General features: G+C 37.0%; 1 protein-coding gene across 11 annotated transcripts in view; it reads right to left on the bottom strand.

Annotated features, from left to right (window-relative positions):
* ARPP21 (cAMP regulated phosphoprotein 21) overlaps positions 1–22,845 on the bottom strand; it is a 257,279-nt gene that overhangs the window by 110,265 nt on the left and 124,169 nt on the right. For 8 of the 11 annotated variants that reach the window (XM_042472521.1, XM_042472515.1, XM_042472523.1 and 5 more), the window contains exon 2: positions 442–613. The gene's annotated coding sequence lies outside the window, so the exon portion shown is untranslated. Of the gene's footprint in view, positions 1–441; positions 614–704; positions 793–22,845 lie in introns of those variants that run through there. The other 3 variants (XM_042472516.1, XM_042472517.1, XM_042472522.1) reach the window with 3 other exon arrangements.

The raw sequence follows: 22,845 nt of genomic DNA, 5'->3' as shown, positions 1-22,845 counted from the left end.
TGGAGCATGATTTTTGCAAAGAACAGGGCACTAAGAACAATGAGGTTCTTTTAAAACTTGCAGATTTCATTGTATATGAACGCTGGGGCAAAAGGCACATAATTTAAAGAGGAGGTTCATAACATTCAAATAACCAAGTTTATTGTCTAAATTATCCTGTCACTTTGTCAAGTTGTTCTATTCTTTTTTGTACTATAATATTTTTAGCTACAATTTACCCCTTTATTTGGAGGGCATTTATAGCTGAAATTATACTACTCTTTCTCGCAAATTCATAAAATACAATAGAAAAAATTGTTTAAATCCCAACCCCGTTGTTTGGAAAATACAAACAAGCAACATATACGTATGCTACACCCCACAGACCTGGACGTATAAGCAAGGCTCTAATTCATTTAAAATAAAGCCTCTTTCTTCTATTGTTACAAAGAAGCCATTTACCTTCAGTGCTGTTTTAATTCTTGATGCCTTTCTATCAGTTTCTGTTGTTCCTCACTGGTTAAATCCACACAAGTGATCAATGACAACGTGAGTCCCATGACCCCATTAACAGTTCAGAGTGCTAGTCTCCATGCTGTTCCTTTAGAGCGTTTGAGAGATCATTGTCATCAACCTGGCAGGGAGGGAGAAAAAGACAAAACGTAAATACCAATAATCATGCTTATAATTAAAAAGATAAAATAAATAGCGACCAGATTTCTAACACTAATGACCAGCTTCAAGCAAATCACATTCACAGCTTGATCCAGCTCCACCTGTCTCAAAAAACTGTGTGCTTCTTCTCTAATGAAGGCTACAGCCGGCTGTTCAAGTCATAACAGCTCCTACGCACAGAGCTAAAATTAACAATTGCATATTATGTGCCGAAGATTACTCACTTCAGTTTTAACCTTTTTAGTGAATTCTAGCACTTTGCATTAAAAAGGCTCATCTGTTTGCCTCAGTGGAAATCAATATTGTTGCTAAAGAAGAAGAAAAATCTCTGTTCTGCAACCAAAGCTTCAGACTCAATTTAGAGAATACTATTTTTTTGTAAGTGACCTCAGCAGCAGGTATAAATGAGCTGACTTAACAAGGCAGAGCTATTAAACTGGCTAAGAGAGAGTTAAAATTCTGAGTAATGGAAATTAGAGAGAACTTAGAATACCGTGGGATGTGTGAGGAAAAGATTGCTTAGGGAGAGAGACAGAAGGTATGGTTGTTTCAAAAAATACACGATGCTATGTTTATAGTGAATGTTGCTACCAGATGGGCATTTGGTTAAAAAGAAAAGTGAAAGGTTAAAAGCAAAATAGAAACATTTACCAAGTACTGAAATATCATGAGTGTCTTTTGGAGTGCTGGAGTTGGCAACTAACTGATAATCTGACAACTGAACCACTAAAATTGTCATGTAGGTATGAATATGCCATATAAATGCTAATGCTAATATAGAACAGGTTCTGATGTCACTAAATTGCAAGTAATGGCAGATAGTATACCATGCTTGGTATCTACTGTATTTAGAAACCTACCAACAATAAATTGCAATAAATGTTACAAATACAGTAGAGTCTCGATTATCCAATGTAAACTGGCAGTCCCATAGGTCAGATAGCCGAAAATGTTGGATAATCCGGAGGGTCATAGGAAAAGCCTAGCAATCACTATGAAAAGCCTTGAATCACTATGAAAAGCTTTCCAATCACCATGTAAAGCCTTCCCATCACCATGAAAAACCTTCCAATCATTATAAAAATACAAATTGCAAAAAAATTTTGCTTGGAGCCCTTTCCGACTGGGGGCGTGGCAAGGGCTCCAAGCCACGCCCACTGACCTATCCGACGTCAGATAATCCGGAATGTCGGATTACCGAGAGTCGGATAATCGAGACTCTACTGTATATTCATTTTCCAATCTGCCACTATGCTGAGAGCTGCTAAGGCATAGGTTCCTTTAATGTTTCACTGCTTTGTATGTCAGAATAGTCTGAACGCTATAAATGTTACCTTCTCTCTTGGAATTTAGCTTAACTGAAACTTATTAGCCACAATATGGGGGTAGTCCTTGGAGAAAATGTAGTTAATGGAGTTCCAGTAGCAGTAAAAGTCGTCAAAAGATCTTAAGAACCAATTACATACAGATAAACACTAGTTACAGTTTCTGACTAGAAAGCATACTAGACAGCAAGAAAGAGACTGTATACACTAAATTCCAAAGAAAGAAAATACAGGCTGGTTTTCTATCATTTCAGTTGTGATAAAAAGAAATAGAGAAAAAATCACTGAGAAAAAGTTCAACCAACACACTTCCAAATCAAACTCATATTTTTTTTGGGTTCAAAAGTCTCACCATCAGTCTAGATCAATGGTTCTCAACCTTCCTAATGCCACAATCCTTTAATATAGTTTCTCTATATAGTGGTGACCCTCCAGCCATAAAATTGTTGTGTCTCAGTTCCTAAGACCATCGGAAATAGGTGTTTTCTGATGGTCTGTGAAAGGGTTATTCGACCCCCAAAGGGGTCGCTGGTCTAGATGCTTTCAAATACAATCATATGGACAAATTTATGGGTTCATTTGCCACAGATTATTAACAAGCCATTTTATTTTTTTTAAATAAATCTAATGTAATTCAGGGCAGTCAAATGTACACAATTTAGCCCTATGTACTACCAGCATGAAAATTAACATGGGAAACCACCACATTGTAACTGCAAAGTCACCTCCTTGGGTAAATAAATAAATATTTTATACATTTCTGTCTCCTGTCTCCTTATATAACTTGTTCAAAACTAAATAAAATATTGATACAAAGGAAATATTTCTATTCTGCTATTCCAGGCACCGACATAAGTGTAAATATATGAAACTGATACATCAAGTAAAAATTTAAAGAAGGTGTCACACCTATCCATTAGGATATTTCACAAGACCTTCATGACCAGAGTTTGAGAATGCAATGAACTCTGTTACTTAAACTAAAAGACATGGCTAAATTGATCAGTTCCTCAATTCTTCCAAAAATATGAACAGGTATGCATGTATTAAACAGTGTCATACAGAATCAATGGCCTGATACAGACAGGCCAAAATAAAGTTGCTTCGAGTCACTTTGCTCTAGTCCTAAGGACTGGAGTGCAGCTTTGGTGCAGCTTCCAGGAGATTACCGCACTAGGGTAAAAGCATTCCCCAATGCGTTCTCACGGGCACGAGCCTGGAGCGTGATGAGAACCAGAACGCTAGTTTACCGCACGGCGGAACGCCGCTGTCGCCGCCGGGCATTCCAAATGTGTTCCAAATGTATTCCAGGGACGCCATTTCTGGGAACGGTTCAAAACCGTTCCCAGAAATGGTGTCCCTGGAACACATTGGGAACACATTGGGAACACATTGGGAACACATTGGGAACACATTGGGAACACATTGGGAACACATTTGGAACGCCCGGCGGCGATGGCGGCATTCTGCCGTGCGGTAAACTAGCGTTCTGGTTCTCATTACGCTCCAGGCTCATGCCCGTGAGAACACACTGGGGAACACTTTTACCCTAGTGCGGTAATCTCCCCAGACTCTCGGAGCATGCCTAATTGAAACAACTCTACCTCCAAAGTGCCCGAGGCAGCTTTATTTTGGCCTGTCTGTATAATGTCTCATTTTTATATTCACAGTGTTGAGCTATTTCTTTAGCCATGGAAGATAAACAAACAAACCAAAAAACAACAACACACAATCATAATCACTTATTTTTCCCAAATCCAAATTTTCATTCACAAAAAAAGCAAATGTAATGAATATCATATATAAGCACATGCAATATAAATATAGAAACTGCTTTGTAAGCCTACAGGGAAATGAAACCAAAGTTCACCTAAGGAACCAATTCCTCATTTCACAGGTGTGGCATCCAGGTCTCTTCCTTCAGCACAACACTTCTATTCCAGAGATGTCATGTTTTCCCATTTATCATACTGCTGTATTGGTTCATTGAGAAAATGACATTCTTTTCTTAGGTAATTTCCCTCTCCTAGTGCAGCAACAGCTACAACTGGGCATAGAATCAAGTTTCTCATGGGAATTGGGGCTGGAAATCACACACAGATGTGCAGACTTCCCATATCAATATTCATATGAAAATGCAGTAGGCCCTTGGTATCTGCTGGAATTTGATTCCAAGATCACTCTTGGATACCAAAATCCATAGATGCTCAAGTTCTAGTAAATACAGTTGACCCTCCATATCCTCAGATTCTTTATCCAGAGATTCAACCACCCATGGCTTGAAAATATTCATATATATATATATATATATATATATATATATATATATATATATAAATTTGGGACACCATTTTACTATGCCATTGTATAGATTTTGGTATCCATTGGGAGCCCTGGAACCAAACCCCAGCAGATACCAAGGGCTATAATAAAATTGTGTCCCTTATGTAAAGTGATAAAATCATGGTTGCTTTTTGGAATCTATCTATATCTATCTAATATTTTCAAGTAGTGGATGGTTGAATCCATGGATAAAAAAAATCTGTGGCTATGGAAGGCTGACTGTATGTCTCACCAGTGGTATCTATCTTCCAGGGAAGACACTGGCACAGCTGCCAGTGACTCTACACTGCAGAATGAATAGATGTGACCCAGGTTTACTGCATTTTAAATAATAATAATTAAAAATAATTTGTTTTATATACCGCTATTCCAAAGATCATAGCGGTGAACAGCAAATAAGCTAATTAGCAAGTAAAGTGATTGAGCTACAGGCGTATCTCAGTTAAAGCTTCTGATAAAGAAGTTCCTTTTAAAAAGTTTCTTATAGGACAACCCCCAGCCTGCAGACCCTGTCTAGTTGGAAGCTTTATGCAGAATCAGCATGGGGAAGATGAGGAAAGAGAACTGGGGAAAGATAGACGTTCAGTTAGGGCTGCAGAAGCATGTCTGAAGTACACAATACAGTAAAGCCTGACCTGGGGAAGAATGGGATTCTACTATAGAGGATCCTACATGGGAAAACAGCCCAACCTGCCTTACTATCCACTCTGGTATGTTGAAAAAGCATATACCTGTAAGTTTTGCCATCAAAACGGTAATCATAAGAAAAGTGGAAGCTGTTGAAAGAACAGTGGTCTCTGTTATTTTTGTGTCTAGCACTACTTAAAGAAGTAAAGTCCAGGAACACCCTTTGTTAACCCTTTGTTAATTGGAAATATAGCTATAATATTCATTAATATCTACTCTGCATCCATTAAGAGCATTAATTCTAAACTGACGTAACTACACTATTGAGTCTTATTGTATTTACTTCCAAGGAAGCGTACAACACACTACGGCCTTACTGGAAATCAAATTCCACCAAAATCAATAGCACATTGCTTCCAAGTAATGCATTTAATTAATGCATTTACTACCAATGTAATAAGGTATTATCAAGAAACCTGAGGCAGTCACTTCTGGGACTAGATTTTGGGTGCCATGAAATGTCACCAAACCTGTTAGTTATTTGCCTTAATATTACTATATACCATATATTATATTATTAATATAGCTTCACAGGGATGGGGTGATGATGTTCTAAGATTTTTTGCCTTGTGACACTATCTACTTTGTTATACCTTGTGACAAAATGCCACTGGCTGGCTTTTGGTACTATACACTTTGATTATTTGAGCAAAAGGCAACATTTACTCTCCTAACCTGGGCAGCAAAATGTCTTGAACAAAGTCTATAGCACAGTTGCACAAAGTGTCACTGGAATCCTGGGCTCATTTTCACAATTCTCCCAACTATGTGTGTTCTCCATGTGGAAAAATTACTTAAAGCTCAGTTTTCAGGGAACATTGTCTTTGTGAACTAATTATCTGAACCTCATTTTTAGCTCAAATATCTACAAGCTGTATTTTGCTCTATTCTTTAAAAATATGTATCCAATCTGTTTTCTAGCTCTGCAACATGACATCCATCTGCCTTTTGAACACTTAGGATCAGAAATTCAAAATTCAGTATAGATCTCAACCTAGATGCATGTAAATAATCTCCACATTTACTTGAACACTTTGAAAATACCTAATACTGCACCATACTAACCATCAGTTTAAATCATGATTTAAATCGCCCCCCAAAATGGGACAATTTAAACCAGTTGTTCAACCACTTACTCATTTATTATTATTATCCTAAATAAAAGTGCATACTAACTGATGTTAGAACTATAAAACCTATTTTTTCAACAACAAAAAAGTTAAATGTATTCCATAAGTTTCTTCAAAAGCTAAGAATGATAAAAAGAACATGTTATAAAAAAAGATTGTATTTCTGTACACCTAGGTGTGAGTAATCCTTACTGAGCTTAATGGGACTTCCTTCTGAATAGTGATGAATAGAATTGCACTGTTACTCCCACTTGAACTCAATATCTCTTATTTCTGAACAGATACAATGCTCTCAGAATACAGATTAAGTCAATTGCATAGACCAGGCATACAATAAAAGAGCAAAGTATCACACATATGTATTGGTACATAATACATATAGTGACCTTGCCAGTCATTGGTGTCCAGTATATCACTCTCATATCTTCCTTTTGTATCTGCTTCAGACTGAGGACCAGAAACTGGTCAATAGATTAAACAAGTCATTACAGATATTACCCACTGAGCCACATGAATGAACTTTTGTGTTCTTATATACAGTGTTCTTATATATAGTACAAGCAAACCTAACTTTATTATTCAGTCTCTTAGGCCTTCAGCAGACAGGACAGGTTAGCCCAGGTCAAGCCCCAACACAGATTGGTCCCTGGGCTGGAGCAGTGATGGGTGGCTGTTTACAGATCTGCCTACTGCTACCAGGTGCCCCATTTCCATGCTGAAGTAGTGTGGTATTTTCACTAGTGGCAATGGCAGGAAGAGCTAAGGGGTGCACATTGCCATCTGGTCTACTGGGGTTTGCCATAGACTTTCCACAAAACTCTGTGACAAATGGGTTATTTTGATCCATGCTAAGGCTCTTTTGGCCCAGGATTAGGCCAGATTCACCAAAGCCACATCCAATCTGTCCAATCCCAAATGGCCTGCATAATCCAAACAGTACTACATGGGGCTGGGGAGAATACAGGCTTTTGGCTTGTGTAGGCCGCCCCTTTGTATCTTAGATCCCAACTTTCTGGTCCATGAACTATGGAGTTTTTTTTTCATAGATGGGGAAGGTGGCTGGAAGGATATCTTTTATGATATTTTTCACCCACAACACTAATTGTTAGGATTCAAGATCATGAGTTAGATCCAGACTTGCTTAATCATGCTCAAAGTAAATCTTTAGACAGTGGTCTTGTGCTAAATCCCATATTAGTCCCAACAAGAGTTGGTCTTTTGAAATAAAGTGAAGTTCTTAGCCATCACTAAAAGCATTATATTGATGTCAATGAAACTACTCTAATGGGTTCTAACATTGGATTTAGCCACTTTTGGGGATGCAATACGATTTAGTATTATTTAGTGTTACACAAGAAAGGTCACACTCCCGTTTTCTCCTCTAGTATGGCAATGAAAGGTCACACTCCTGTTTCTTCCTCTTGTATGGCACAGTAAGACTGTGACTTGTTTTATTTATGGTTTGTTATTACAAGCCAACATTAAAGTATGGTTTATGGACCTCTCTAAAGCATAGTAAACGTTAACCGTTGTTTAGAGTTGGAACAATGATGACAAGAGTCTAGACATCATATATTATTTGACCTAAGCACCTATTTAACAAATGAAACCTGGGAGAGCTCAAGAAGGGGGAGCATCCATTATGGTCTTAAAATTATAATAATTTGATTTGAGAACAAATCATATATAAGGAAACATGCATACTTGTTATACGGATCTGGAAAAACACTAATGAAAAAATGTCAAAAGACTCATCTTTATGTAACTATCTACTTTTGAATGTCATTTAGAAAAGAAGGAAATAGATTACAGTGATATATCTATGCAATGTAGATGTATATTGTAGTGTATATCATACATTGTAAAAACTTGTTTTAACAATAAAAAAGGGGAAAAAAGAAAGTGGAGCATCCTGATGTGGGACCAGCTGAAGCTAGATGCCACCCTCAGCCTTCCCTTGGGCAAAACACCAGACCCCGAAGGCAATCCAAAACCCTGGATTGTATCCGGCCAACTATTTTTGAAGGAAAACCTAGGGCACTCACCCCCAAATCCCATGACTTTGTAAGAGACAGCAAACCTCCAAGTCAGCACTAAAGATCCTTTGACTCATGGAAGCTATTCCAGAGCACAATCCTTCACCAAAAGGTTGCCAAGGTGTGCACCAAACTCTTATATTCACCCCCCACCACCACCACCACTATCTGCTAAATAACAACCTAAAGACCCACACTATCCAATTGACAAAGCCCCACAGATACAGATAGGCAAAAATACCTGGCAAAGGTGAGAAAATTCCGATCCGATCCCAAAGGGAACAGCAAAGCTCATACTGCACAAAGGGCAGGGGTTGGTGGTGGGTCACAACAAAATTGAAGAAGGGCTCATGTGGGGGTGGCTGAGCCTTAAATCATCTCTGGCTCCATCCTCTAACACATGCCTTGGCTTGCCGTACAATGCCTAGCCACACTTTAATTATGACCTCTAATCATGGAGGCCAACAAAATGCACCCTACGAACTGACTGTTGTTAATTGAAAACAGATGCAAAAATGTACAATTTCTTCTTCTCAGCTACCAAGAGCTCATGTGTACAGTGACCATGATCTCATGTGTATTGTGCTAAGCCCAGAATTTGTGTCAGTATCAAATATCCGTATGGAACATCATGGTGGAAACTGATATTTCATTATACAATGCACTGTATACAGGATTGGTACATGTCAACATTCTTAGAATTGCAAATCAGTCAGAGCCTGAGTGATTTGTCATTTACAGTTTTACATCTGATTCTTATTTTTGTGCTACCATACAAAATAATGAATACTCCTTATTTTTAAGTATAATTCTACACATTATTCTACATTACTGAGCAACATTTATTGAAAATAAAGGTTTTTATAAATACTTCTTAATATTTAATCCAGCAGTTCAATTGTTATCAGGCTTGCTGTTGGGTCTTGGAAGGTAAGATATTCAGACATGCATTTACCTAACGGAAAAGGAAGATGTTTTAAAAATGAAATAAAAATTAAAGGCAGCTGAACAAGTTGGTATTATTATTAAGGAGATTTGAATAAACTCTCAAGAGTCTGTTATCACTTCTTGCTACAGCACGTACAAGCCTTTTTTATTATATGGAGTTGTGCTTTTCTCTTTTTACTATCTTTTTCAACAGCTGTAATTGATACTCTCTCTTCATTTTGAAGTTATTTTTGTCCCCAGTAAAGCCTGCTGCTTTTGAAAAGGTTATCTTATCAATCAGTAGTAATAAGTACCTAGTGAGCAGGTATACAATATCTGAAAATGTTTTGAGACAAGAACAAATTTAGCTGAATGTCTAATGTAGAAGAAGATTTTTAGAAAACATTTAATCCTGTTTTAAGGGGGGGAATTTGGCACATAGTTTTGTGAATGTGGATTTTAATATGTTGTGAGCCACTTTGATTGTCCTGTAACAGAAAAGCGAGATATAAACAAAAGTTTTATTATTATTATTTATTATTATTAGAAAAAGAAGATAAATCTAGCCCGTGTAAGAAAACAGATGTGATTATGACATTATAATGTAAAGTAACAGGCTAAACAAATTAAACTACCCGATATCTACAATATATCTAAAATATTGTACATATCCAGTAAATGCAATTTTGTAGATACAGGACATTGTAGCCAAACTACTGCATACCTACATATAATACACCTACATTGTCTATAATACAATTGCACTATATATTGCATTCCTCCATAATGTCCTACTTTTCACTTCATTGTGACCTGATTTTGTCATGGGGGTGACTCTAAGATAAGACAGCAGAGCACAAAGACTTATCAGCAAAAGTTTCATCACTAAGGCAGCATTTACAATGCAGAAATAATCCAGTTTCACACCACTTTAACTGCCATGGCTCAATGATATAGAATTCTGAGTTTGTTGTGGCACCAGAGCTCTCTAACATTTCTCAGAAACTAGAATTCCATAACACTGACCTATGATAGTTAAAGCGGTGTCAAACTGGATTATTTCTGAGTGTGGATGTAGTCTAAATGATGTACAGACCACAGCAATTATGAACACAATTATGCGGTCTGTTAGTAGTTATATGAGGTGCTAAATATCCCAAAGAATTCTTACACTCATCTTGATGGAGCCAAAAGCCCTACAGGCATACTTATATGGGATTTTGGCTTGAACAACAAGGAGGAGAAATACATGAAAAGACATTATAATATAAGCATGTTCCACCCTGACAAACTTTTCGTTCTGGCAACCCACCCTGCTTCTTTCCAACCTGCATCACTCTCTTACTCTTATATTCAGCTCACCTTGATGGTGGAGTAGATGCCAAACCAGCTCACTGCATTGTCCAGAACAGAGAATCACTTGTAGAAGAATACCTCCTTTCACTGGATGCCTTGTACATACAGTGGGACCTTGTTATCCACTGGGGTTTGGTTCCAGGATCCCCCGTGGATAACAAAATCCATGGATGCTCAAGTCCCATTAAATATAATGGCAGAGCAAAATGGCATCCCTTAAATAAAATGGAAAGTCAAGGTTTGCTATTTAGAATTTATACTTTTTTGAATATTTTTCAAGCCGTGGATGCTTGAATCCGTGGATAAAAAATCTGTGCATGAGAAGGGCTGATGGTACTAAGGTACAACCACTAATGTAACAAGGAGTTGTACAAGGAGATTGCTACAGATGGATCCTAACCATAGCTCTTCAAGCTGTAAATTGACATCTGAGTGTAGCATAGTATCATCACCATAATGAATGCAAGACTAAATCTAAAGTATTGTATATACTCAAGTATAAGTTGACCTTACCCTGTGAGTTGTGATTTTTCAACCTGACATTTTCATTTTTAAATGAATTCAGTGGTTTTATGTGCTTGCTAAAAAAAAAGAACTTTTTTTTTTGGTTTTAATACCATATATAATTTTTTTTCTGTTTATTTTTTTACTAGCCGTTGATGTCAAGAATCAGTTTGCTTATGTACTGTATATCAAAGTAGCATAAAGCTAATGACTAGATAGATTTTTTAATATAAATAATGGTTTTAGTGTTAGCACTATGATGGCATCTGTATTTTACTATGGTAATGTCTGTGGCATTTATTGTACTGTACTTATAAAAACTGCAAAGGCCATTGGTTTGATGCATATAAAATTTGATTTGACTAGTCTTATTGAAATAAATATTCAAAGTGAAATTTGATACCAATTGTTTCAGTCTTTATTTTTGTACTTGACAGATATTAATAAAACATTTTTTTCAAATATTAGTATTGCATACTATTACATGCTGATTCATATCAAATATGAAATTCCACCATATGTTATGTGTATCAAATATAATGAAACAACATCAGGTAAAGAGTAGTATCAAACCTTAAACAACTATGTGACAAACATTTAATTATTCATAGAACTTTAGGGGAGTGAAGTCAAAGGCTTTCATGGCCAGCATCCATAGTTTTTTGTGGGTTTTTTGGGCTATGTGGCCATGTTTTAGAAGAGTTTCTTCCTGATGTTTCACCAGCATCTGTGGCTGGCATCTTCAGAGAAAGGAAGATGCCAGCCCCAGATGCTGGCAAAACGTCAGGAAGAAACTCTTCTAGAACATGGCCACATAGCCCAAAAAAACCCACAAAAAACTTTAGGAGAGTGTTTTATACTAGGCATGTAATATTTCACTACTTTTATTCCTGAAGAAAACAGCAAGGATCCTTGGCAATTATTTTTTCACTGCAAGAAAGTCTTCAAAAATGCAGTTTTCACATATTATTAACCGTTTGGGGCTTATTTTGTGTAAATTTAACATGAGGTTGTGCAACTATATATAGGCCCTTCTGAATGGTAAGTATCCTTTCCACAACTATGTAAATGCAGAAGATTATTTTAAGGAACATATTATTTGCAACTGCATTTTATCTGCTGCTAACTGCTGCCTTATATCCCTGTGAGTACACACAGGATTCCTGCTCCCAATTTCCTTCTTTTGCCCCATTGTTTGGATCATATACTTTGCCTGCCTCTGAATCTTCTAAGCAGTACCTTGAGACAATTGGAAAGGATTACTTGCAGAGAACCTGCTTGATACTTCTGGCCCACCGTTTTCTGACTAGACTAATTTTAGCCATGAGCATCAATGAAAATCCTGCAAAGAGATTCACTGTGAAGCTGAAACCTTGAAAATACTACCCTGTTTAAATATTTGAAGGGATGTCATACTGAGGAAGGAACAAACTCCAGAGAAAAGGACCGGGAACAATGGATGCAAGCTACAGGAAAAGAGATACCTCCTCAACATTAGGAGGAACTTCCTGACAGTAAGGGTTGTTCGACAGTGGAATACACTCCCTCAGAGTGTAGTGGAGTCTCCTTCCTTGGAGGTCTTTAAACAGAGGCTGGATGGTCATCTGTCGGGGATGCTTTGCTTGAGAGTTCCTGCATGGTAGGAGGTTGGACTTGATAGCTCTTGTGGTCTTTTCCAACTCTACGATTCTATGAGTTGACCCTAGCCCATGTGTTTGAATGCTCAAATACCTTTTGATGCAATACACCTCTATATGACAGGTTATAAATGACAGTCTAAAAAAGTTAGCTGGAGCTTAAATGTGAAAGGTATCTGAATGTGATGTGCTAAGTTCAGGGACACAGAGAAGAGTTTTCTTAGCATTCCCACCTCAACATATATCTTGGAATATATGACTATTCCCTTTTGGCACCAAAGACTCCAAGGTGCCAAGTTTTAAATAATAGATGGTTGTAATATTGTTGGCTTTGTCTATCTTTTCAATCTTTTGGCTGGGATCAGAGAATAACTAGTTTATTTATCTAAATAAATAATAACCTCAAATTGAAAAGATGTATGGCTGAGGACAAATAGAATGATTTTAAGGGTGCAGTCATATTTCAGTATAGATCCCAAAACATCTGCAGATAATGAAACTATGGGAGAGATGGTGTAGAGTTTTCACAATACAGAAAGGTATTAACAATCAGTGTTAAGATTTTAAAACACAGACAGGTGGACATGTTACAGGTTATTAGTAATTCTATGTTAGGGCAGCATCACATGTCCATTCTGGCCATCTTTTTACCATAGCATATCTGACAGGTACCACTACTGATGCCATTACTAGCATCTGCACCAGCACTTTTAAAAAAATTAAAGCTTCTTATCAGAAGGCAATTTTCTCATGTTTTCCTTTTGACCCCTGTTTTAGGCTGGAGACCTCATCTTCAAAACCAAACATAAGTTCTAATCTCACTTTTGGGGTTCAGAGAGCATGGGGTTAACCTCTGAGGTCCAAGGTAAGGCATGTATGGCTCTCAAACCTTTGCAAATTTTTCATCCATTATTAGAAAATGGGAAAAACATATACACTCATCCCTCTACATTTGCAGCTTTGACTTTTGCAGCTTTGATTATTCACAGATTTTATTAACATGTTCTCTCTAGGAATATCTAGGTACTCCAGCACAACTCTATGGTCAACTTTAACTAAAAGTTGCACTGAAGGACCTAGAGATTCCCAGAGAGAACATTTGTAGCTCCTCCAGCGCAATTCTATGATCAATATCTGGCAGGTGTTCACCACAGAGTTGCATTGGAGGACTTAGAGATTCCTAGAGAGGTGTTCTCTCAGGAAAAAAACACAGTGTTTTTATTATTCGCTGTTTTCCGACATTCACAAGGGTCCTGTGCCCCTAGCCCCAGCAAATGTGGAGAGAAAAGTGTATTACTATACATGTTATGAATTGTCAAGTTGAATTTTTTTCATACAGAGTTGATTATCCTATTTCTATGAGCATGACTTTCATAAAGCAATCTACTTAAATATTCAGACTTGTAAAGACAAGAATTCCAAAAGGGCTTATCACAAGTGGCAATATGAAAATATTTAAAATGTAACCACAAAAAGTAGGTTAAAGAATAGGTCTCAGAAAAACAGAGAAATTAAATCATCTGAATCTTACACACATTGCTTCCAGTTTCTGGAGGTCTGGCAACAAAATTGTTTGCAATTACATTACTTCAGTGGGCTTTAGAGATCCTGGATGCAGATGTTATAATATAAAATTTTCAGTGTCTAAGGCAGTGGCAGCCCTGGCAGGCAGTTAACTTAATAAAGTTTTCCATTATTTTATTCTGCATTCAAATGATTGCAGCAGTGCTATATCTGAATGTCAAATCTTATCATATATCTAATACAAATAAGAATAATAAAAAATCTACAGTTATTTCCATTTTAATAGATTTGAGGTTTTCACAGTCTTCTTCCATTTGGGTTAAAAATGAAAATGAAATTGGTTCTCCAGAGTCATGGTTTGTAGTTTCAGGTTTTTAAAATGCCATATCTTTAAGCTAACAATAATAGTAATAAATTAAATAATATTTAACAAATATTGTCATTACCTTGTGATTATGTAGGCTTTAGATCTGTGGTTTGCCACTATAGGATTAATTTCAATAACTAAGCTGTACTCCAAGCCATAAAAATATGATAAAGCCAATAGGTGGGTTCATCATGCTTTTTGAAATAGACTTAGATATGAAAGAAAAATTATTTTTCAAGCGTAATTATACTCGCTATATTTGAAAGAAAGAAACTCTGGTAATGTTACTTATCACTTATTGTTTAAAGGGTAACATATTGCTAATGCATTATTAGTGAGTTTCTCTTTTGCTAAACATGCACTTAAAATGAATAAATAGCTGCAACCTCCCACCAATACCAACATCTTCAGAATAATCAGTTAAATGTTACTTTGATACACCAAAAAGTAAGAATCTTACCAGATGATGATTTTTAAAACAATTATCATTATCTTTGCATTGTGGATGTAAATGGATTTTGGTGGTTTTGAATGGATACCCATTTTTCACCTCCTGAGACTTGTTGCAAGGCTATATGTACCCTGTTTCAGAAATGTGGACATCCAAAAGGCTTGTAGTGTGTTTCTTATGCGCAGAATGATGCAATTTTTAAAATGTTGTACAATGCCATACAACTTAAAATACCATAGACTACATGCTTTACTAAGTGGAGAAAATATATGCAAATTTGCATACATTCAGAAAATGTAGATAAATACATGCATGCATTATAGAAAATGCATATGTTATACAAATTTTCATGTGGAAAGAACATATAAAGTCAAACAAAGGAATGCAAAAGATAAATATTGCAAACAAGTAGGATTTGGAGAAATGAAAGCCTTGGGAGAATAGTCTGCTGACCATCTCTGGAGGCTTTCCACATGATCCACATCATCATAATTACATGCAAAATTCAATATAATATTCTGTGTTGCTCTGGGTACAGTCACTTTTTCAAATATGTACAGAAGATAATCTCTGTTCCAAGAACCCACACCAAGGGCCGCACATGTGCTTTATCTGAGAATATGTTGGAGACTGTGAACCGAAGATTTCACAAAATTATAAACCTAGAATGTACTATATGTGAACTCCCAATAGTAAGACTATTCTTCTTCCACTAGTTGCATGAACTATAATCAGAGAACAGTTGCAGGGAATAAATCCAGACAATACAACCAATCGCTCATATGGCTTGAATGGTTCATTCTGTTTACCAAGGCTATCAAAGCTCAAAATGGTAGCAGTAAAGCCAAAAATGAAAATCATTAGGTTAAAAAAAGTATGTGTCTGTTATATGGTAGTGCCTTCTGTATTAGCATGAATACAGAAGCGATAAGTACGAACAGCTACAAACAGAAGTCTTCACTGCAAACCCAGCCACCCACCCATAATTCAGAAATCACAATCGGGGGTAAAGCACAGCTAGGTGACAGTAACGATTATTCATTGTTGATTTACCATAATGATTATTGGCTTAATTCAGAAGCAGGTGGAGCTTGTTGCATTCTGTAGAATGTCCTTGCACTTTTGAGTTTTAAGAAGATTGTTAGCATCTCCTAGAGCAACATTCACTAGCATCATCCATTTTATACTTTTCAACACAAAGTTAATGCTTCCTTGAATCTATAGTGTAGCAGTAAAACTCCTCTGACTCCAGTTGCCCTAGGTGTTCTAAAGGCATGGGGTGTTCATGACCACTCTAAAGTACAAAACTGTTAGAATACTTACAGTTCAATTGCTCTAGGGGACAGGGAAGCTTACATATCTGAAAAGGATTCAAAATCTCCTACAGAGCCTATGAAGGCTAGCTCTGAATGTGGTGGATGAATTTTCTGCTGTAATAGATGTGTAGAAAGATGGAGTCACCATGGTCAACAGAGTTAAGCATTTTGAATTGAGGCCCTCGAGAATGTAAACAAGGATTGGAGCAGAGGCATGAAAGGCACAAACTGACCTAAGTGAAGGCCTAGAATTCTTTGGTGCCAGAAACTAGCCAGGAACTAGCTGAGAGACATAATTCATGAGGAGGAGGCTTCCCTGTTGAAGGTTAGGAGAGGGGAGCCTGAGTAGTCAAGGGAGAAAACAATGAATGGAATGCAATCCTACTGTATGCATGTGTCTTTGCCCCGATTGCAAGAAAGCTGTATGTTTGAACTGTAAATTAGCCAATAAGATGCACTGAAGAAGCTGCTTTGTTTAAGTCACTATAAAAATAAGCCATTTTGTCCTGTTTGGGGTCTCGGATTTTTGGAACATGGATTCCACAGAGGACATTTTTCCTTTGTTGACATTTGGAAATAAACTTTGAATTCTCAGCACAATTTTCTGGGTCCTCTGTCATGCTGCTTCGTCAGACCTGTGGCTTTGTGAGAGGAAGTCCCAGGTTCCTGAGATTTTTCTGGAGATTTTTATTACAAAATTGAGATTTTCTATGACATGAATGTCAGGCAAAAAAACTGGAATGATAGCCACAGTGCTAAGTAGACTTTGGTGTGGTTAGGATGATTTAAGATTCAATCCAGCTGATTTACAATACCAAAGAAAAGTGTGTAAATAAGAATGAATGAATGAATGAATGAATGAATACACATAGTAAAAGAGAGTGAGTAATGCTGTTCCTTTCTACTAATTGCTCATAAAAATGATAGCATCAGCTTGTCCCATAGAAAAGAGCGAGAGTACCCCATATAAAAATATGATGACACCTCACACCATTGAAATTAAGCTGCAACTTTGGTGGAAAAACTATTTGAATGCTTTAGCTGTTAAAAGAATGTTCTCCAGTTCTAATTCAAATAAAATTCTAACCAAAAAATATAATAGTCTTAACCTGCTTTAAGGGAGTGGAAATGACTTAAATAAACATAATCAAGTATCTGCTGGGTAAAACTAGTGAAACTTGTATACATGATTGAAAATGGGGAAACAGAAATCAAATCACTATCCCATGTGAGACTAGTTTTATCTAGGATACTGAACATTTAACACAAAAAAAATATGTCTAGGTTAGTGGCGAACAGAAAAAAACATTTTAACAAGCCTTTAGATTTTATTATCTGAACAGAAACCTTGGAAGCTTGAGATACAGTTTTGAAATAAAGAGCCTTTATAATATCCATAATGTTGTTTTCTTTCTGTGAAAGGTATTTTATCTTCTTTTAAATATGCTAACTCTATCAAACACCCAGTGGAGAAACCAGGAAAGCGAGGAAGCCATAAAAATTGTAGCATTCCATTTCTATCCAAATTGACCACATTCTCATTTACTTTTTATTGCTGTTCTAAGTACATCAGATCAAGCATCTATCTGTTTACAAGGTGTATTTGTACAAAATATTGAGAATACGTAATCAGTATTGTCATAGAATCATAGAATCGTAGAGTTGGAAGAGACCACAGGGGCCATCCAGTCCAACCCTCTGTCATGCAGGAAATCTCAATCAAAGCATCTTTGACAGATGGCCATCCAGCCTCTGCTTAAAGATCTCCAAGGAAGGAGATTCCACTACACTCTGAGGGAGTGTATTCCACTGTCGAACAGCCCTTACTGTCAGTATGTTCCTCCTAATGTTGAGATGGAATCTCTTTTCCTGTAGCTTACATCCATTGTTCCAGGTTCTGTTCTCTGGAGCAGCAGAAAACAAGCTTGCTCCCTCCTCAATATGACATCCCTTCAAATATTTAAACAGGGCTATCATATCACCTCTTAACCCTCTCTTCTCCAGGCTAAACATCCCCAGCTCCCTAAGTCGTTCCTCATAGGACATGGTTTCCAGACTCTTCACCATTTTAGTCGCCCTCCATTGGACACGCTCCAGTTTCTTAACGTCTTCTTTTAATTGTGGCACCCAGAACTGGACACAATATTCAAAGTGGGGCCAGACCAAAGCAGAATACAGTGGCACTATTACTTCTCTTGATCTAGACACTATACTTTTATTGATGCAGCCTAAAATTGCATTGGCCTTTTTAGCTGCCGCGTCTCACTGTTCACTCATGTTCAACTTGTGGTCTACATGGACTCCTACATCCCTTTCACATGTAGTCTTGTTCAGCCTGGTGTCCCCCATCCTATATCTGTGCGTTTCATTTTTCCGCCCTAAATGCAGTACCTTACATTTCTCTGTTGAATTTCATTTTATTAGCTTTGGCCCAGCTTTCTTTTATTCCGGTCGCTTTGAATTTTGATCCTGTCTTCTGGAGTATTATCTATTCCTCCTTATTTGGTGACATCTGCAAATTTGATAAGTATACCCCCAATTCTGTCATCCAAGTAATTGTAAAGATGTTGAATAGCATTGGGCCCAGGAGAGAGTCCTGTGGGATCCCACTGGTCACTTTTCTCCAGGATGAAAAGGAGCCATTGTTGAGCACCCTTTGGGTTCGGCCGGTCAACCAATTACAGATCCATTTAACAGTTCCTTTGTCTAGCCCACATTTTACAAGCTTGTTTGCAAGAATGTCATGGAAAACCTTGTCAAAGGCCTTACTGAAATCAAGATATACTATATCCACAGCATTCCTTTCATCTACCAAGCTGGTAATTTTATCAAAGAAAGAAATAAGATTTGTCTGGCATGACCTGTTTCTCTGAAACCCATGTTGACTCTTTGTGATTATGGAATTGCCTTCCAAATGTTCACAGACTCTCTGTTTAATGATCTATCTGCTCTAGAATCTTTCCTAGTATTGATGTCAGACTAATTGGTCGATAATTGTTGGGATCCTCTATTTTTCCCCTTATTGAAGATGAGGACAACGTTTGCCCTCCCCCAGTCTCCTGGGACTTCTCCTGTTCTTCAGGAGTTCTCAAAGATTATTGCCAATGGCTCCGATAGTACATTTGTTCTTTTCATACCTTTGGATGTAGTTCATCTGGTCCTGGAGACTTAGATTCATTTAGATTAACAAGATATTTCTGTACTATCTTTTTGCTTATTCTGTGCTGAAATTCCCCTATTCTGTCCTCTGCTCCATTATCCTCAGCTTGAGCACCCTTTTCCTTTTCTGGGAACACAGAGGCAAAGAAGGTGTTGAGTAATTTTGCCTTTTCTCTGTCTTCTGTTAGCATTTTGCCATCTTCTCCACGCAGTGGCACTACCATTTCCTTCTTCCTTTTGCTGCGAACATATCCAAAAAAGCCCTTTTTATTGTTCTTAACCTCTCTAGCAAGCCCAAGTTCATTGTCAACAAAGCTCAAGAAAAAAATCTTGCTGGTGAGTATTTATCATAGCAAGACAAGCATAATAGTTTCATATATCAGCTTGCTTATAAGGTTCTTTAAAATCAGGTACAATTAATGTTCTCTACACTCTGAGAAAACTTGACTCCATGGTCAAATTCTGTAAGTTGTAATTTCAACATTATTTATGCCTTATACTTGAATGTGGATAACTAAGTGTGTGCATATAATGGGATTTATGAGTGTTTCTTTAAGGTATGAATATGAAATGTGTTGGCACTCCCATGTCTTTAATGGCATTACATAGCCTTCATGATCAATGAAGTCAAAGGCTAATGTGCTAATTTTCTTTTGGAATTCCCCGGTGCACTCCATTAGCCATCTTATGTTTGCAATGTGGTCCTTAGTGCCTCTTCCTTTCCTGAATCCCACTTGAACCTCTGGATTTCTCTCTCTCTGTATGGTTGGAGTCTTATGTTGCAGAATTTTGAGCATGATTTAGCTTGCAAGGGAGATCAGTGCTATGGTCCTATAATTGCTGCAGTCTCTTGTGTCTCCCTTGTTGTGGATAGCGATGTATATTGATCACTTCCAATCTGTTGGCCATTGTTTGGTTTTCCATTTCTGTTGACATACGTTAGCACTAGAATTGATTCTGTCACTATGGATTGCAGCACTTCACTTAAAATATCATCTGTTCCTGGTGATTTGTTTTTCACTATTTCTCTTATTGCCGTTTCCACTTCACTTTTTAGAATTTGGGGCTCATCTTCATGTGTCACTTTGTTTCATGTGTCCTTCATTTTGTCATATTTTTTGTATAATTCTTCTGTGTTTTGCATCCAACATCTTTTTATTCCCTCCTGGTCTTGAATTGGTTATTTTTATTGTCATAGAGGGTTCCAGTCCTTGGCCTAAATTTTCCTTTGATTTCCTGGATCTTGTGAAATATATTTCTTGTTCTTCCCTTATTGTTGTTGTCTTTTATTTCTCTACATTGATCATTGTAGTAATTTTCTTTATATTTCTGCACAAGCCATTGTATTGTTGCATTCATAATTCTTAGCTTGTTCCTATCTCCCTTTTGTTTGTCTTCTCTTTTCTTTATTGCTTTTAGTGTTTTTTCTGTCACACATGTTTTTTCCTCTTTCTTTTTATTTATTGAAAGTGTCTGTCTGCATTTCTCTTTTATTATACCCCTGGCTTCAGACCATAGTGCCTCTGGTTCTTGATCTACTGTATTATGTTTAGTAGTGCAAATATGTTTCATATGTTGTCAGTAAATTCTATTAAGATATTATTCAGATTATATTTTGGTATAATCACTGGTTTTATTTTCTTCTTGAGTCTTACTCTTATTTTTGATATGAATAAATCGTGATCTGTGCCACAGTCAGAGCCTAGTCTAGTCTTGGCCACCAGTATAGACTCCCACCATCTTTTACTTCCAATTATATAATCTATTTGATTTTTGATTTTTACCATCTGGTGATGTCCATGTGTATAACCTTCTTTTTGGTTGTATGAAAAATCTGTTTGCAATGAATAAGTTGTTGGCTTCACAAAATAAATAAATAAATAAATCTATCAGACGCTCACCTGGTTCATTTCTTTTGCCTAATCCAAACCTGCCTACTGTTTTTGGTTCTCCCTTGCTTCCAATTTTTGCATTCCAATCTCAATGATCAGTTGGACATCCTGTGTTGGTGTGCTGTCAATTTCGTCCTATACTCCTTCACAGAATCTATCAATTTCTTTCTGTTCTGCATCTGTGGTTCATTCATATACTTGAACTATGGTGATATTCACAGGTTTACCATGGAACCTTACTGTAATGATTTGGTCTGTTTTTGTAATGTATTATCTGACTGCTTTTGCTACATCTTTTCTTAGTATGAAAGCCACCCTATTTCCTCTTGACTTTTCATACCCTGAGTGTGGTTGTCAGATTCGAAGTGACTCATTCCTGTCCATTTTAACTCACTCACTCCAAGTACTGGTATGTTCATGTGTTCCATTTCCATTTTTACTATGTCCAGCTTCCCTTCGCTCATGCTCCTTGCATTCCATGTCCCTATTTTATGTGTAATGCTGCTCTGAATGCCATTTGCCTTCCTAAAGGTGTCTGCTATTTGTCTTGGCATCTTTCTTGTACTCTTGTCTAATTTTTCCAAAGTGATAACCCTTTGTCTCTTCCTCCTTCCCTTTCTGTTAATGCTTTGTTCTTGCCTGTGCCTCACTTGGGGTGTCTCATCATAGGGTTTACTAGATTATGAGGTTACACAAGGAGGGCCACCTACATCTTCCTGTGCACAGTGCCAACCAAAGTTAGCTATGGTGTCACAATTCGCTCATGTCAGTGACACCCACCACTACTGCTCCTGTCCAGTAGCTGTTTGTCTTCCTATATATTAACAAACAGTGAATTAGGTACAAATCAAAACAAATTTCAGGTGTTCAAGTGAGAAGATATCTTTACAATTCCTGAAACTCTTCTTAATCTTGGATTAAAATCTGGACTGGGTAAGGATCCCTGAATTCAACCCAAATCATTTCAGTTCTCACTATTCCCAAATTCTCTCTCCATAAGTCCTACAAGGAACTCTTCCTCTTCATTTCCCTTCCAAGTAGCAGTACCAGAAGCAGCAACAAGGAAGACAAAGAAAAGAGAATATTATTATTTTCATCATAATATTCTCAGTAGCAACATGCTACTGAAAGATGCTACTTTTACTAGGGATGCTACTTTTCAACATAATATCCTCAGTAGCAACATACTACTGAGAAATGTGAGACTGATAGTGGAGAATTATTACACTTTAGATTCAAACCAAAGCCATGACTTTTAGTGACAGATACTTATTATTATTATTATTATTATTATTATTATTATTATTATTATTATTATTATTATTACCTAGCAAGGAAAACCTGAAAATATTTTATTACAGTTTAAGTGTCTGTGCTCTTTAAAACACAGTAATCAGATAATAATGTTGGATCTTTGCTGAAGTTAGATTGAGCACTTACAGCAGAATGTCAGCCTTTTCCTAATTTCTTTTTAAGATTGAAAGATTAAACTTCACATCAACTGTGATGGATCCAGTAGATTACCACACTACACTCT

Source organism: Sceloporus undulatus, chromosome 6, assembly GCF_019175285.1.
Source record: "Sceloporus undulatus isolate JIND9_A2432 ecotype Alabama chromosome 6, SceUnd_v1.1, whole genome shotgun sequence".
Taxonomy (NCBI): Eukaryota; Metazoa; Chordata; class Lepidosauria; order Squamata; family Phrynosomatidae; genus Sceloporus; species Sceloporus undulatus.
This window is presented reverse-complemented; position numbering and strand designations above follow the sequence as displayed.